Below are 14,185 nucleotides of genomic sequence, written 5' to 3'. Positions count from 1 at the left end.
CTTAAGAGAAATGAAAAAAAAAAAAAAGTTCAGAATGAATGGACTACTGAGGCCCCAGGTGGAATGAGTAACCTGAAATGAACAAAGTACTAGAGTTTTTTTTTGTTTGTTTGTTTGTTTGGTTGGTTGGTTTTTTTGGAGGATTTTTTGGTAAATATAATTAATTTTATTCTTGCTCTCATACTCTTTATGGTAGTAATTCAGTTACAGAGGATTGTCTTTTTAAGTTCCTCTGACCCTAAATAAGAGCATATTTCTATTGGTATCATTGTTTCACAGCAGATGTTTTAGAAATAATTAAATCAGATAAGAATGCATTTTTAAATCTCATTTTAAATGTGTCTAAAAGTATACGATGAACAAGAACACATGTTTAAGCAAACTTCTTTTCTTTCTTCATGTTCTATTAACAGCAGGTCCTTTACTTCTGGGTGGTCACTATTGTGGTCTTTGTTTTTATACAAAGGAAAATACAGGAGGATTCTCCTATAAACTAAGCCACAGTGGAAGTTTGCTTAGCAATAGACAACTAAAGAAACCACAATCGTGTTTGCTGCTTCCTGTGTTTATTATAAGCATCTTCAGTCTCTCATGACAATGATATGCTGCACTATTCAAAACTGAAAAATTGATATCTTTGTATGGAGAGAATGCTTCACCTTAGAGTCAAATGCCCTAACTATATATGCAATGAAGCACAATGTATAAAGAAATAAAATGAAAACTTCCCTCTATCTCTATAATAACCAACTCGGAGTTTTGTGCAGTTTTAAAGGTGTTTAAATGTTTGTTTTAGGTGTATTGGCCTATGTTAGGAGAATATAAAAGAATCTTGTGTAGTAAAGTACTGATGAATCCAGAAATATTAACTCAATAAGATACCAGTACAGAAACAGATAAGCAGGTAGTGGAGATGTGCAAAAAACACAGGCACAGATTTCTGTGTTGAATAAAAGGAGAGAAGGCTATCACTTCCCTTAACGAGGAAGGAAGAGGCTCTCAGGCCTAATAACATGCAAAGAGATGATTAGATTAAGAATTTAAAATTAGTATTTTTAAATTAATAGATTTTAAAATGAATAAATAATTGGATCCTTAGAGCAACACACTACGAAAATGTTAAATTTTTTTATTTTTTGAAAATGTTAAATTTTAAAACAACTCATGCAAAGTTGTAAGAGGAAATAAAAGCATTTTAACTAAAGGGAAAAAAAGTCAATGGGCAGATTAACATTAAAAAAACTAAGGAGAAAATGAATAATTTGGAATATGGAATTGGAGAAATTACCCAGAGTGCAGTATAAAGAAATAAAAATTGGCCGAAACTGGTTTGGCTCAGTGGATAGAGCATTGGCCTGTGTGTGGACTGAGGGATCCCAGGTTCAATTCCAGTCAAGGGCATGTACCTTGATTACAGGCACATCCCCAATGGGGTGTGTTCAAGAGGCAGCTGATCAATGATTCCCTCTCATCGATGTTTCTAACTCTCTATCCCTCTCCCTTCCTCTCTGTAAAAAATCAATAAAATATATTTTTTTAAAAAGAAAGAAAAATTGGAAATTATAAATTACATACAAACAGTATAATGAGATGATGCAACACACATCTACTACAAGTTTCAGGACAGAATACAGAGAATGACAGTAGACAATTCTTGAAAAAAATAACAAATATTTTTGACTAAATGAAAGTCATGAGTCTTAGAATTTGTGAAGTAAAATGAGTTGTGAAGTAAAATGAGGAGGATAAATAAAAGTAAACTATCACCCAGACATAACTTGGTGAAAATGTATAACACTAAAGACAAAGAGAAAATGTTCAAAACAACTATAGAAAAAGTCTAGATCACCTAGGAAGGAAAAACAATTAGTCTGACAAGTTAAAATGTATTCAGTAGTCTAAAATGTCAATAACAATAGAGATTAAAAGATAATAAGAAAATAGCTTCAATTTTCATAGGGAAAATAAATGTTATGCTCTTTATAGTATTCAGTTGTATCCTTCTTATGGCTTTCATAACCTGACTTATTGGTCTATTATTGGATGATTTTTCCTTCTTTGGAAGAACTTAAGTTGATGTTTTCACTTACTATTTATCAAATATACTCTCCTTTATCAAAATAGACTATTTTTGTCTTACCAGTTAATTATTACATTTTAATTGCCCTATATACATCTTTGTTGAATTAATGTTAACATTTTTGTTTCAAAAGCCAATGATGTAATTTTTAGTAAAATGCAGTGTTTCTGGTTATACCCAATTTATTTGCCTTGGATATAAAAATATATTTAGTGTTTTCTGTTTTGCTGGTGAAAACATTTTTGTAAAGTGAAGTCCAAAGTGCTATCAACATTATTGGCACCCATTTTATTCCCTTTGGCCAGGATGAATCATCAGTAACCAAATGTATTTAATAATGACACCTAGGATTCTCAAACAGCTTTGGGGAAGCGCAGAAGGTTCCACATTCCACATTCCACAGATGTGCTCAAGAAGTTGTGTGGGACACTTGAGAAGGAAGAAGGCATCAACTAATAATAATGTGTACCTTTTGCTGTTTGAACTATAACTAGCTTAGCCTAAAGTCAAGGAGATTGCTCAACAATAACAAGAGAAAAATCAGTACAAATATGAAAAATTCAATCCATGTAAAGGACATTATATTCATACATGCTAAATAAAACATTTTGATTGTTAACTGTACTTTATATATTGCCTGGGTGCTCAATACTGTACAAAAACTAGCAGAAAATTAGTAGCACCATTAAAGAAAAGATTCATATTTGTAGCATGAAGATTTATTATTCACCAGGTCTATCCTATTTGCTTTGCCAAAGTAGGTTAAATATTGAACCATTACAAGTACACAGAAAACCCTTTTTTTTTGTCATGGGAAATTGAAAGTGTTGCATTAGCTGAATACATTCTATAGCATTCCCTTCTGGTGATTCATTTCAAGTCAAGACATATTAAGTTTCTGTTGTGTACCATGCACTTTGTTAGATTCTGGAGTCAAGAGTTCAAGACACAGATACCAAAAATAAAATTGACTTAAAAAGGCTGCCATTTGAAGAGATAACAGATATGCAAGCTGCCAGATACTGGGTAGGATGAAATCTTGCCTTAAATAGCATTCAAATAACATATACTGTGGTCATTCGAAGCATACGCTGATTAATACGGTCTTAGAGCACCCAAGCAAAGCTTTAGGCTGGAGACATTTAGATTTGATCTGAGGTGCATAGGAATGCTTTCTGAAGGTGGGGAATAAGTAGGTAAGCAGAGCAGATTAGATTACCTTAAGTTAAACTTTTGATAGATTCCAATGTAGTCAGTTGAAAGAAAAACTTATGGTTTTGCTATTTTCTTGGGAAAAATGATATATACATGTTGTTACGTGCTTACTAGGTGCCTGACATTTTACTTCAGCTTAGAATTATTGCATTCAATTATTTAATTCAATATAATGTGGTATGATGTAGGTATCATGACCCTATTTTACTGATGCAGAAACTGAGGCTCAGTGAGTCTATTACAGAACTCTTACTAAAGGTGACTTACCAATCAGTGGCTATATTAGGTTTATATTGTCAGATAACAATTTATTGTAACTGTGCAGCTTAAAACAATGCCAATGCATTACCTCACAGTCCTATGGGTTTAGAAATACAGATTCAGGTTATCTCCTGCTCGGGGTCTCACCAAACTGAAATCAAGGTTTTAGGCAAGGTTGATTCTTCTCTGAAACTCAGGAACCTCTTCCAAGCTCATTTGTTGTTAGTGTGACTTATTTCTTCCTGGCTGTGACTAAGGTCCCTGTCTTATTGCTGTTGACTGGGGACCACACTTAGTGGCTAGAGACTGTCCTCAGTTCATTGCCAGTCAGGCCTGACTATCTGTGGGCCTTTGCTTTCCTCCAAACCAGCAAGAGCAGATTGATCTAACTTGTAAACACCTCTGTAGGCTGTTATGGTGGAGTCAGAAAATGTAAGATAATCACTGAGTAACAATCCTATCATAAAATTCAATCTAAAAAAGATTTAGTATTCCATCTTATTCCACTCACATTTGAAGTGAAGGGACTATACAAGGTGTATATACCAGGAGCAGAAATCTCGGAAGACCCCTTTGAATTCCGCTTACCTTGCAAAATACACTGACTTGCTTTCCTAGATTCCCAAAGACTCATCCCAATGCAGCATCAGCTGTATTTCAAAATCACATCTCTGAAATATGAATTTCTCAATCTCCTCAGGTCAAGCCACAAACTATATCTAAATCTCCTTAAAGTAAAAAAATAAAATAATCTCATCCGTTTAATCATTTTAATCATGTGCCAATGGAGGCTCCTGCTATAATCCATAAATACAACGCCTGGGGCACAATTCCTCTTAATCAGTAAACCTATAAAAGATATAAAAGTAAAGAGGCACGTTTATCTTCCCTCAAGATTCCCCCGATACGTGTTGAGACAGGCATAGGATTATAGGTATAAATACTGGTTCATAAAAGGGAAACTGGCCGGCACCTGTTTGGCGCAGTGGATAGAGCGTCCGCCTGTAGACTGAGAGGTCCCAGGTTCAATTCTAGTCAAGGGCATGTGCCTTGGTTGCGGGCACATCTCCAGTAAGGGGTGTGCGGGGGGCAGCTGGTCGATGATTCTCTCTCATCGATATTTCTAACTCTCTATCCCTCTCTCTTCCTCTCTGTGAAAAATCAATAAAATATATTAAAAAAAAAAAAAAAAAAAAAAAAAGGAGATGGAAGTAAAAAGGAGTCACTGGCCCAAAGCAATCTCCTAATCCAGTTGGCAAATTGGAGTTTCTTGATAAGTTTGTAAAGACTGTGGCTCTCAGTTCCAACCTCTAGGTACTTGGTTTTAGTCTCTGAGCCGCCCTTCCTTTTTGTGAAAAGCAGCACATGTTTGCTGTTGAGAAGTAACTCATCAGCCTGCCTCCTGCCTTATTTTTTGGGGGTACTGGTGGTTCTGACAACCTCCTTTTGTTTGTATTTCTCCTGTCCTTTTTAGGTCAAGCTTGAGAGTTTGTGGCCATACCTTCAAATCTTTTTAAGATAAGCCCCTGTTTCTTTTTGGCTCCTCTTCTTAGCAGGCCTCCGATTTCTCTGAAATCTGGAAGGTTACTCCTCATCTCTTCAATTAGTTTTTGGATGGAATCCTTTGACATTTTACTTTAAACAGCACAAAGAACCCAGGCAGCACCTTCAGCGCATTGCTGGGAACGCTCCTCAACTCTATGTCCAAGTTTATAGATTCAAAAGCTCAGCTTACTACATAACTGCAGGAGACAGTTTTTACTAAGCCTTCTGCCATTAAAAGATCTCTCTTCCTCTTTGTAAGACGAGAACAAAGTACATATGCAAACTAATTAATATCTCTGCACTTCCACTCATCCCCTCCAGATACACAGAGGAGTATTCTGTCAGACTTTTTTTTTTAATCTTCTAATATAAATATATTATACATATATAATATTTATGTATATTAGTACATGTATACATCTGTAATGTGTATTTTGTCTTTCCTATAAAAAAGCAAATTTCTTTGAATCAAGATGTCAACCGGCTGCCTCCTCATTTGGAGGCTCAGCTAAGGGAGGTTTTGCTTCCAACCTCCCTCAGATTGTTTGCAGAATTCATCTCTTTTGGTTATGGGAGCAGTATCCCTGGTGTTTTGCCGTCTGTTAGCTGGGGAACACTGTCAGCTCCTGGGGACTGTTTTTTAGGTCCTTGCCAGATGCTGTCCCTTCATAGGGCTTCTCACATGTTCCGTCTTTCTGGCTTTAGGAATGCGGAATAGTCTGGTCATTTTTTTCAACTACACAGGTCAGGCCCACCTGGGTTTTCTCCACTTTGATTAACTCAAAGTCAACTGATTACAAACTAAAAGGAGTGACATCCTTTTATATTCTCAGGTTCTGTCCACTTTCAAAGGGAGCAGATTAGAATAGATATGCATACCAGGAAGTGGGAATCACGTGAGCCATTTAGAATTATGCCTACCACAGAGGCATAGCTATCATCCAGTCCAGATCTCTTTTACACTAAAGTTCCTTCTCTTAATATTGTGCTATACTTCCATCTACGGTAGTTATTTTGAAGAATATTTCTTTTTTGTTGTTTTTGTTGACACCATTGTTGGAGAGTGGGAATTTTTGAGCATGCTTCCAGAGAGGCCTTGGACTAATGCCCCCAGATAGAGTTGTCAATGCTGACCCCAGGCCAGGCCTTGATATAGGGTCTCATGGCCCCTTCCCAGCACATAAGCCTTCTTTCATAGAAAACTGTCAGCTTTCTGAAGAACAGGATGACCCTGTAAATAAGATGATTGTCAATAGCATGATCCTGACGTTGTTTGGAAAAAACTGTTTTGTGTTGGGTTGCTTGCTCTGAAAAAGTAGGATGTGGTTAATGTGCTTAAAGTGGTCCTGCACAAAGGGTAGGAACTGCTCTCTGGACTCCCTGTGTGGAGAAAGGCAGAGCAGTTGCTAGTTGGCTTGCTGGCCCGCCGGCTGGCTAGCTAATAAAGGCTCCCTACATTTTAATTTGGATTACAGACATCACCCAATTCCCCCATCCCTTTGCCTACCTCCTTCTAGACCCTACCTCCTCCTCTGGCCTTCACCACACTGTTTACTTTGTCTATATATTATACATATATCTTCTTTGGCAAATCTCTTCACTTTCTTTTCTCCAGTTATCCCCATTCCATTCCTTCTGACATCTGTCAGTCTGTTCTATGTACCCATGCTTCTGGTTCTATTCTGTTAGTTTATTTTTTCCCCATTATTTTCCACATATTAGTGAGATCATATGGTACTTGTTTTTCTTTGACTGGCTTATTTGACTTAGCATAATAATCTCCAAGTTCATCCATGCTGTCCAAAAAGGTAAGAGTTACTTCTTCTTTACAGCTATGTAGTATTCTATTGTGTGAATGTATGTCATTTTTATCCACTCATCTACTGACGGGCACTTGGACCATTTCCAGATCTTGCTATTATAAGTAATGCTGCTATGAACATAGGGTTGCATGCATTCTTTCTCATCAGTGTTTTGTGATTCTTAGGATATATTCCCAGGAGAGGGACAGCTGGATCAAAAGGTGATAGTTTAATTTTTTTTGCATATACCTGTCCAATTTCCCCAACACCATTTATTGAAGAGAATATCTTTTCTCCATTGTATGTTCTTGCTTCATTTTCCAAATGTTAATTGACCACAATTGTGTGGTATGATTTCTGGGGTATCTGTTCTCTCCCATTGGTCTATATGATTGTTCTTGTGCCAGTACCAAGCTATTATATTACAATAGATCTGTAGTATAGTTGGATATATGGCATTGTGATCCCTTAGACTTTGTTATTCTTTCTCAAGATTGCTGAGACTTATTGGGAATCTTTTAAGGTTCCATATAAATTTTTGGAATATTTGCTCTAGAACTGTGAAATATGCCATTGGTATTTTAACACAGATTGCATTGAATCTATAGATTACTTTGGGTAGTATGGAAAATTTATTTTCATGTTAATTCTTCTAATTTATGAACACAGTATATGCTTCCACTTGTTTGTATCTTCCTCTATTTCTTTTTTTCAATGTCCTGTTGTTTTCAGAGTACAGGTCTTTTATCTCCTTGGTTACATTATTTCTAGGAATCTTATTTTTTGTTATTGCAATAGTGAATGAGATTGTTATTTAGTTGTTCCTTCTGAGAGTTTATTATTGATATATAAAAATGCCACTGATTTCTAAGTATTAATTTTGTGTCCTGCTAATTTGTCAAATTTATTTTTTAGATCTCGTAGCTTTGATGGAGTTGTAAGGTTTTTCTATGTACAATATTACCTCACTTGGGAATAATGACAATTGTGCTTCCTCCTTTCTAATTGGGTGCTTTTAATTTTTTCTTTCCTGATCACTGTGACTTGCATTCCAGCTCTCTTCTTTCTCTCTCTCTCTCTCTCTCTCTCTCTCTCTCTCTCTCTCTCCATACACACACACACACACACACACACACACACACACACATATATATATGGGTAATATACTGTCTGACCATCCTACTGGTCTCTATGATGCTCACTGACCACCAGGGGGCAGATGCTCAATGCAGGCGCTTCTGTGACACAGCAACCTGTGCACCTGGCCCACAAAGCAATACTTGGCTTCTCCCAAGTGGGACACAGGCTCTGCCACCACCACAGAGCCACAGCCCACCAAATCGCAGCTGACTCTGCCAAGACCTCATGGTGCAAATTGCAGCCCATAGCCCAGCCCAACCCAGCCCAGAAACGGTCACTGTGAGCACTGAATAATGATATCACATAGTAATACCTGGTTTCCTTTCCCTAACAATGACTAGCTTCTTTGCAGTTTCTTCAGCCCAGAAACATGACTTGTTTTATAACCAGGTACAAACATTTCACACTTTAACCAAATGTCTGTGAAGCATTTTCCCATGCTTCATCTCATTTGATCCCCACAGAAATCCTGGAGTAGGTAGATAGGAGACTCCGTGGAATCCTATTTTCTTTTCATTAACCAGAAAATGGAGATTTAGAAAGCTTAGAAACTTGACCTGACTGAAAAGAAGTAAGAAATGGTGGACCTTGAAAATGACTTTAGGTTTTCTCACTGCACAGAACATAGTCAACCACTGCTGCAGTTAAATATTTCACCCTTTGTGCTCCCTACATGATCTTCAATAATAATCTACTTACTTTTGATATTTACTGCTGTGTTGCTGACAGTTACCTGAAAGAGAAGTTAAAATGCTTCATGTTTAGCTACATCAGAAAGCAGGTCTAATTAAGCAAGTTTATTCTTTATCTATAAAAGGCTAAGTTGACTCTCGCATATAAAGCTTCACTGGCGCCAATCGTTAGGTGTGTGTTTCAAGCTGTCATTGTTGATAGTGAATTTGTTTGACACTCTATTATAGAGAAAAGGTGAAGAGTGATATTAAAATATTTCTTCTAATTAGTTTCCTTCCAATGTGCACAAATCCATGCACGGGGTGGAAGCAGGCATCCCTGTCTTGTTCCTAATCTTAAGGGCAATGCTTTTAGTTTTTGCCCACTTAATATGATGTTGGCTGTATATTTTTCATATATGGACTTTATTATGTTGAAGTATGATCCCTCTATTCCCACTTTGCTAAGTTTTTATTATAAATATGTGCTGAATTTTACTGAATGCTTTTTTCTGCATCTGTTGATAAGATCATGTGATTTTTATATTTTATTTTCTTTATGAGATGTATCACATTTATTGATTTGTGAATATTGTACGAAATTTGTGTCCATGAAATGTATTTTACTTGGTCATTGTGTATGATCTTTCTAATGTATTGCTGGACTTGATTTATTAATATTTTGTTGAAGATTTTAGCCCCTATGTTCATCAGGGTTATTGGCCTATAATTTTTCTTCTTTGTAGTGTCATCTAGTTTTAGAATTAGGTTATAATGCTGGCCTCATAAAAAGAATTTGGAAGCCATCCCTCATCTTGGAACTTTTGGAATAGTTTGAGAAAGATAGGTGTTAGTTCTTTACATATTTAATAAAATTCACATTTGAAGCCATCTGGTTGAGAAGTTTTGTTTGCTGGAATTTTTTTTTTATTACTGCTTCAATTTTATTAGTTGTTATCATTCTATTCATATTTTTTGTTTCTTCCTGATTCAATCTGGAAGATTGTATGTTTCTAGAAATCTGTCCAATTCACCCAATTTGTTGACATATTGTTGTTCATAGTATTTTTTACAATTTTTTGTATTTCTGTGATGTCAGTTATTACTTTACCGTTTTCATTTCTGATTTTATTTGCGTTTTCTCTCTTTCTTTAAATTGATAAGTCTTGTTAAATATTCATCAATCTTGTTTATTTTTTCAAAGTACCAGCTCTTGGTTTTATTCATTTTTGTATTTTTTATTTACTCTCTATGTCTTTATTTACACTTTGATTTTTATTATTATTACCTTTCTTCTGCTTATTCTTGGCTTTCCATTCTTTTTATAGTTCTTTTAAGGCATAGATTTAGGTTGTTTATTTATGATTTTTCTTGCTTCTTGATTTTGACCTATAATGCTATTAACTTCTTTCTCAGGGCTGCTTTTTGCTACTCCGTCTTATTTCCCCAAAAATAAGACCTAGTGCATGGAAAGATAAGATATCCCCTGAAAATAAGACTTAGTGCAACTTTGGGAGAAAAAATTAATATAAGACACTGTCTTATTTTTGGGGAAACAGGGTTTGTACCATAGATTTGGGGTTGTTGTGTATTAATTTTCATTTGTTCCAGATACTTTTTTGATTTTTTTCTTAGATCTCATTGGTAACCAATTTGTTGTTTAACAACATGTTATTTAGTCTCCATATATTTGAATGCTTTTTTTGTGTATTTTTTTTGTAGTTGATTTCTAGTTTCATGCCATGTGATCTGCAGCATTGAAGCATATTTCTTAATTTAATTTGCTGAAGTCAACATAGATATAAATGCTTTTTCAAAGTATCAGGCACAGGCCAGATTTATTTACATCCCACCCTCAAAGAAATAAATACACAGTTACACAGAAATATAGGCATCTGCTGCTGGAACATTTTACATATGTAAATATTAGTTACAATACATTTGAGTTGGTACAATCAATATAAATACATCTTTCTCCTACCCAATCATTTCAATTGAATAAAATCCATTGTATCTTCCAACCAATATAAAGTAGATTGACTTATTATTGTGCATATTCTAGCTTGTATTCTTCTTAGAAATCTACTCAACAAGTAACACATTGTAAAGTATAAAATATGATTTTTCTTAACAATTTTGTCTTGCTGATGGAGAGTGATGTTTTGATGTATAATAAAATATACGTAATTCAAAAGTAAAAAAAAAAGTTTCCTTAAGTTAACAGGGTGATTATAAACATCCAAGTCTGATTTGGTGACCCCGTGATGCTAGGGACCTAAGCTTTGTCTATGATGATGCTCAGTCATGCTAACTACAGGTTTTCCATCATGTACTCTAAGGTGGCTAGCCCAGTCCCTGCCATAATTCCAGCTAACATGGACAAGGGAAGAGCAGAGAAGGAAAGGACATTTCTATTTAAGAGAGTAGCTATATTGCTGAAACCAGCTTGGCTTAGTGGATAGAGCGTTGACCTGCAGACTGAAAGGTCCTGGGTTCAATTCTAGTCAAGGGCATGTACCTTGGTTGTGGGCACAATCCCAGTAGGTGGTGTACAAGAGGCAGCCAATCAATGATTCTCTCTCATCAATGTTTCTAACTCTATATTCCTCTCTCTTCCTCTCTGTAAAAAATCAATAAAATATATTACAAAAAAAAGAAAAAAAGAAAAAAAAATAGAGTAGCTATAAGTTACTTCCCCTACATTCCATTTTTATAGAGCCTGGTCAAATGGTCATTCCTAGCTGCAAGGGACTCTAGAAATTTCATCTTTTCTGAATAAAAATATTTCAGTTAAAATTTGCATTATTACAGAAAAAATTGAGATTGGAGGACCATTAACAATGACTGCCACATGTTTTGAAATTGCTGCCCTGAGTTTTGTTGGCCAGTACTTCAGGTCCTTGTGATCAGTTTTGATGTATAATTTTTGGCTAATCAAAAACAGACAAATAATAGTGCAGAAGAATCACACAGGATATGAGAAGTTTTTATTGGCTTGGGGCCAAGGAGCATCTTTAAGGTTCCAACCAAATAAACAGATGGTAAAGATCAGTAGTCAATATAAAATTAGTGGAAATTCTTTGCTTTATGAAGGACGTTATAAGCATCAAAATGGTCTAAAGAAAAATGGCAAAATATGTCAAAAATTCCCAGGAAAAAAAGTGTAGTATCTGATTGCTTCAGGGGATATGAAGAAAAGAGGATATGACTGATCATATAAAGACATAAGAATGCAATTGCATGAGAAACAGGTAGTGTTAATCTGACTTAGCTCTGATTCAGAAGACACTCCCATTTCAGGAACTCATTCCCTGAGCTAAATAGAATCACTCTTTATAAATCATTAAACTAAAATCTTATACATAATTAGATTGATTTTTTTCTATAACCACTTGAGAAAGCACATTTTTTCAAACATGAACTATTTTTTTTATAATTGTCAGTCACATGACTTGGATGCTATAACCTCAGAATCAGTATAGCTCTGAGAGTTATAAGGAATGTAATCAGATATCATTTAAATAATCTTAAGAATTGTGGCCTGGCTACACTGTAAGATATAAAACAGATTCAGAATAGCATGAAGCAGGAAATAGATTTCATTGAATTCTAGTAAGTGGTAAAGTGGTATGAGGCTGTTGATTCAAACCAGATGGAAGATAATCACTGATCGTTTTTTGAGTTGAAAGGCATAGTGATGCTATTGGACTTGAATCTATGGTTGTTATAGTGACTAGAGAAAGTGGTCCATTTTGTCCCTTAGTGCCAAGGGAAAATTTCATCTAGATGACTGAAGTCCATATTTTAACTGTCATTCTGTAAAAATGATGATCTCAATTTTCTTTTTTCCTTTGTGGATAATTTTCTTTAAAACTTTGGAAGTATTAGAATTGCCAATACAAATGATAAAATGTGAATTGTTTGTGTTTTAAATCTAGAAGTGGAGGGGTTTTGTTGGTAATACTTTCATTAATAAGTTTTATTTGATATTTTAAATCTTTTGATAAGAGAATTGGAAATAGTAGAGTTTTTTGCAGGTTAATCTTAGATTCCAATTAATACATATATGAGTACTTTTTCAGGACTTGCGAATTATAGGTCAAAAGTTATAAAATAATTTTCATGTTATTAATGAGTCTTATATGTCACTATTTCAGAATTTAATATATAAGGATTACTAACATTACTTAAATAATCTAGCAAATTGCTTAACTTGGAGTAATTTAACTACTTTCAAAGAAAGTTAATATATATAAATGAATTGTTGTTGAAGGTGTTTCAAATAATTTAATTAATTTTGTAAATGGTGTAGAGATTGTTAAAAGATTCCAGTTTGTTTACCTTAAATTGATTACACATTAAAGAAAAGCTCTCTTGAAAAATGTTAAAATTTACTTAATTTATAGAAAGAAATATGAAAAATATAAAACAACTTAAAATTGGAATTTAAAACCTTAAGTAAAATAGATCTGTGAATTGGTGAATTTATTAAATTAAATTTTAATTTTTATGTACAGAAATTATTCTCAGGACCACCAAAATTTTGCACAGACAAATAGGAAAATCATAGCAATACTTATATTTTTTAAAACAGAAGTAATACCAATGTAAGCAAAGCAAATAAACATAAAAAGTAAATAATGTATGTGCACCCCCTTCCCCGGATATATCTTTGGCATATATCTTTTCACACTTTTGATCTACTATTCTACACTAATAGAAGGGAAACAAGGAAATTAACCATCACTCCACTACACCCACAAGCCACACCAACCAGCCAATCAAGGAGCAGGTATGCAAATCAATCCAACAAAGATGGCAGCTGGCCACAGAGCAAGCAGGAGGCTTGGGTTTCCCTGGTGATAAGGAAAGCCAAGCTTTCTGCCTGCTCTGGCTGGCCCTGGCCTTCACTCGAGGCTACAAAGTCTCAATTATAGAAGATAAATAAATCCCAACAAAAATGACTGCAGCCACAGAGCTGCAGAGACCAGGAGGCTTGAGATTCCCCAGTGCTGAAGGAAGCCAAACTTCCTAGTGGGCCCTGGCCATGGCTCAAGGCTACAAAGTTTAATTATAGAAGATAAATAAATCCCAGATACCAGGGCTTCTGCTTGGGTTGCCAGGGGGCATGGCTGGCCTGCAAACCACTACAGGTCCTTAACCCAGGCCTCCCCATGCCCCAAGGGAACCCCCACCCTGATCTGGGATACCCTTCAGGGCAAACCAGCTGGTCCCTACCCTTGCACCAGGCTTCTATCCTATCTAATAAAAGAGTAATATGCAAATTGACCATCACTCCAACACACAAGATGGCTGACCCCATGTGTCAAAAATCCTGCCCCTATGTGAACACAAGATGGCCACCACAAGATGGCCAGCAGGGGAGGACAATTGGGAGGGACTAGGCCTGCAAGGCAGGGCAGTTGTGGGTTGATCAGACCAGAAGGGAAGGGCAGTTGGGGGGGCCCAGG

The 14,185-nt window shown here is 35.6% G+C and overlaps 1 protein-coding gene and 1 non-coding gene across 2 annotated transcripts in view; both read left to right on the top strand.

Annotated features, from left to right (window-relative positions):
- The window catches only part of CFAP299 (cilia and flagella associated protein 299), a 522,006-nt gene that overhangs the window by 368,989 nt on the left and 138,832 nt on the right, over positions 1-14,185 (top strand). The window lies entirely within an intron of this gene.
- LOC118710794 lies at positions 943-1,072 on the top strand. The gene has a single exon (XR_004985535.1). It is a non-coding gene; the product is annotated as a U6atac minor spliceosomal RNA (small nuclear RNA).

This window comes from Pipistrellus kuhlii, unplaced genomic scaffold (genome assembly GCF_014108245.1).
Source record: "Pipistrellus kuhlii isolate mPipKuh1 unplaced genomic scaffold, mPipKuh1.p scaffold_m20_p_1, whole genome shotgun sequence".
NCBI lineage: Eukaryota > Metazoa > Chordata > Mammalia > Chiroptera > Vespertilionidae > Pipistrellus > Pipistrellus kuhlii.
Note: the sequence above shows the minus strand (reverse complement) of the source record. Positions and strands in the feature narration are given on the sequence as shown.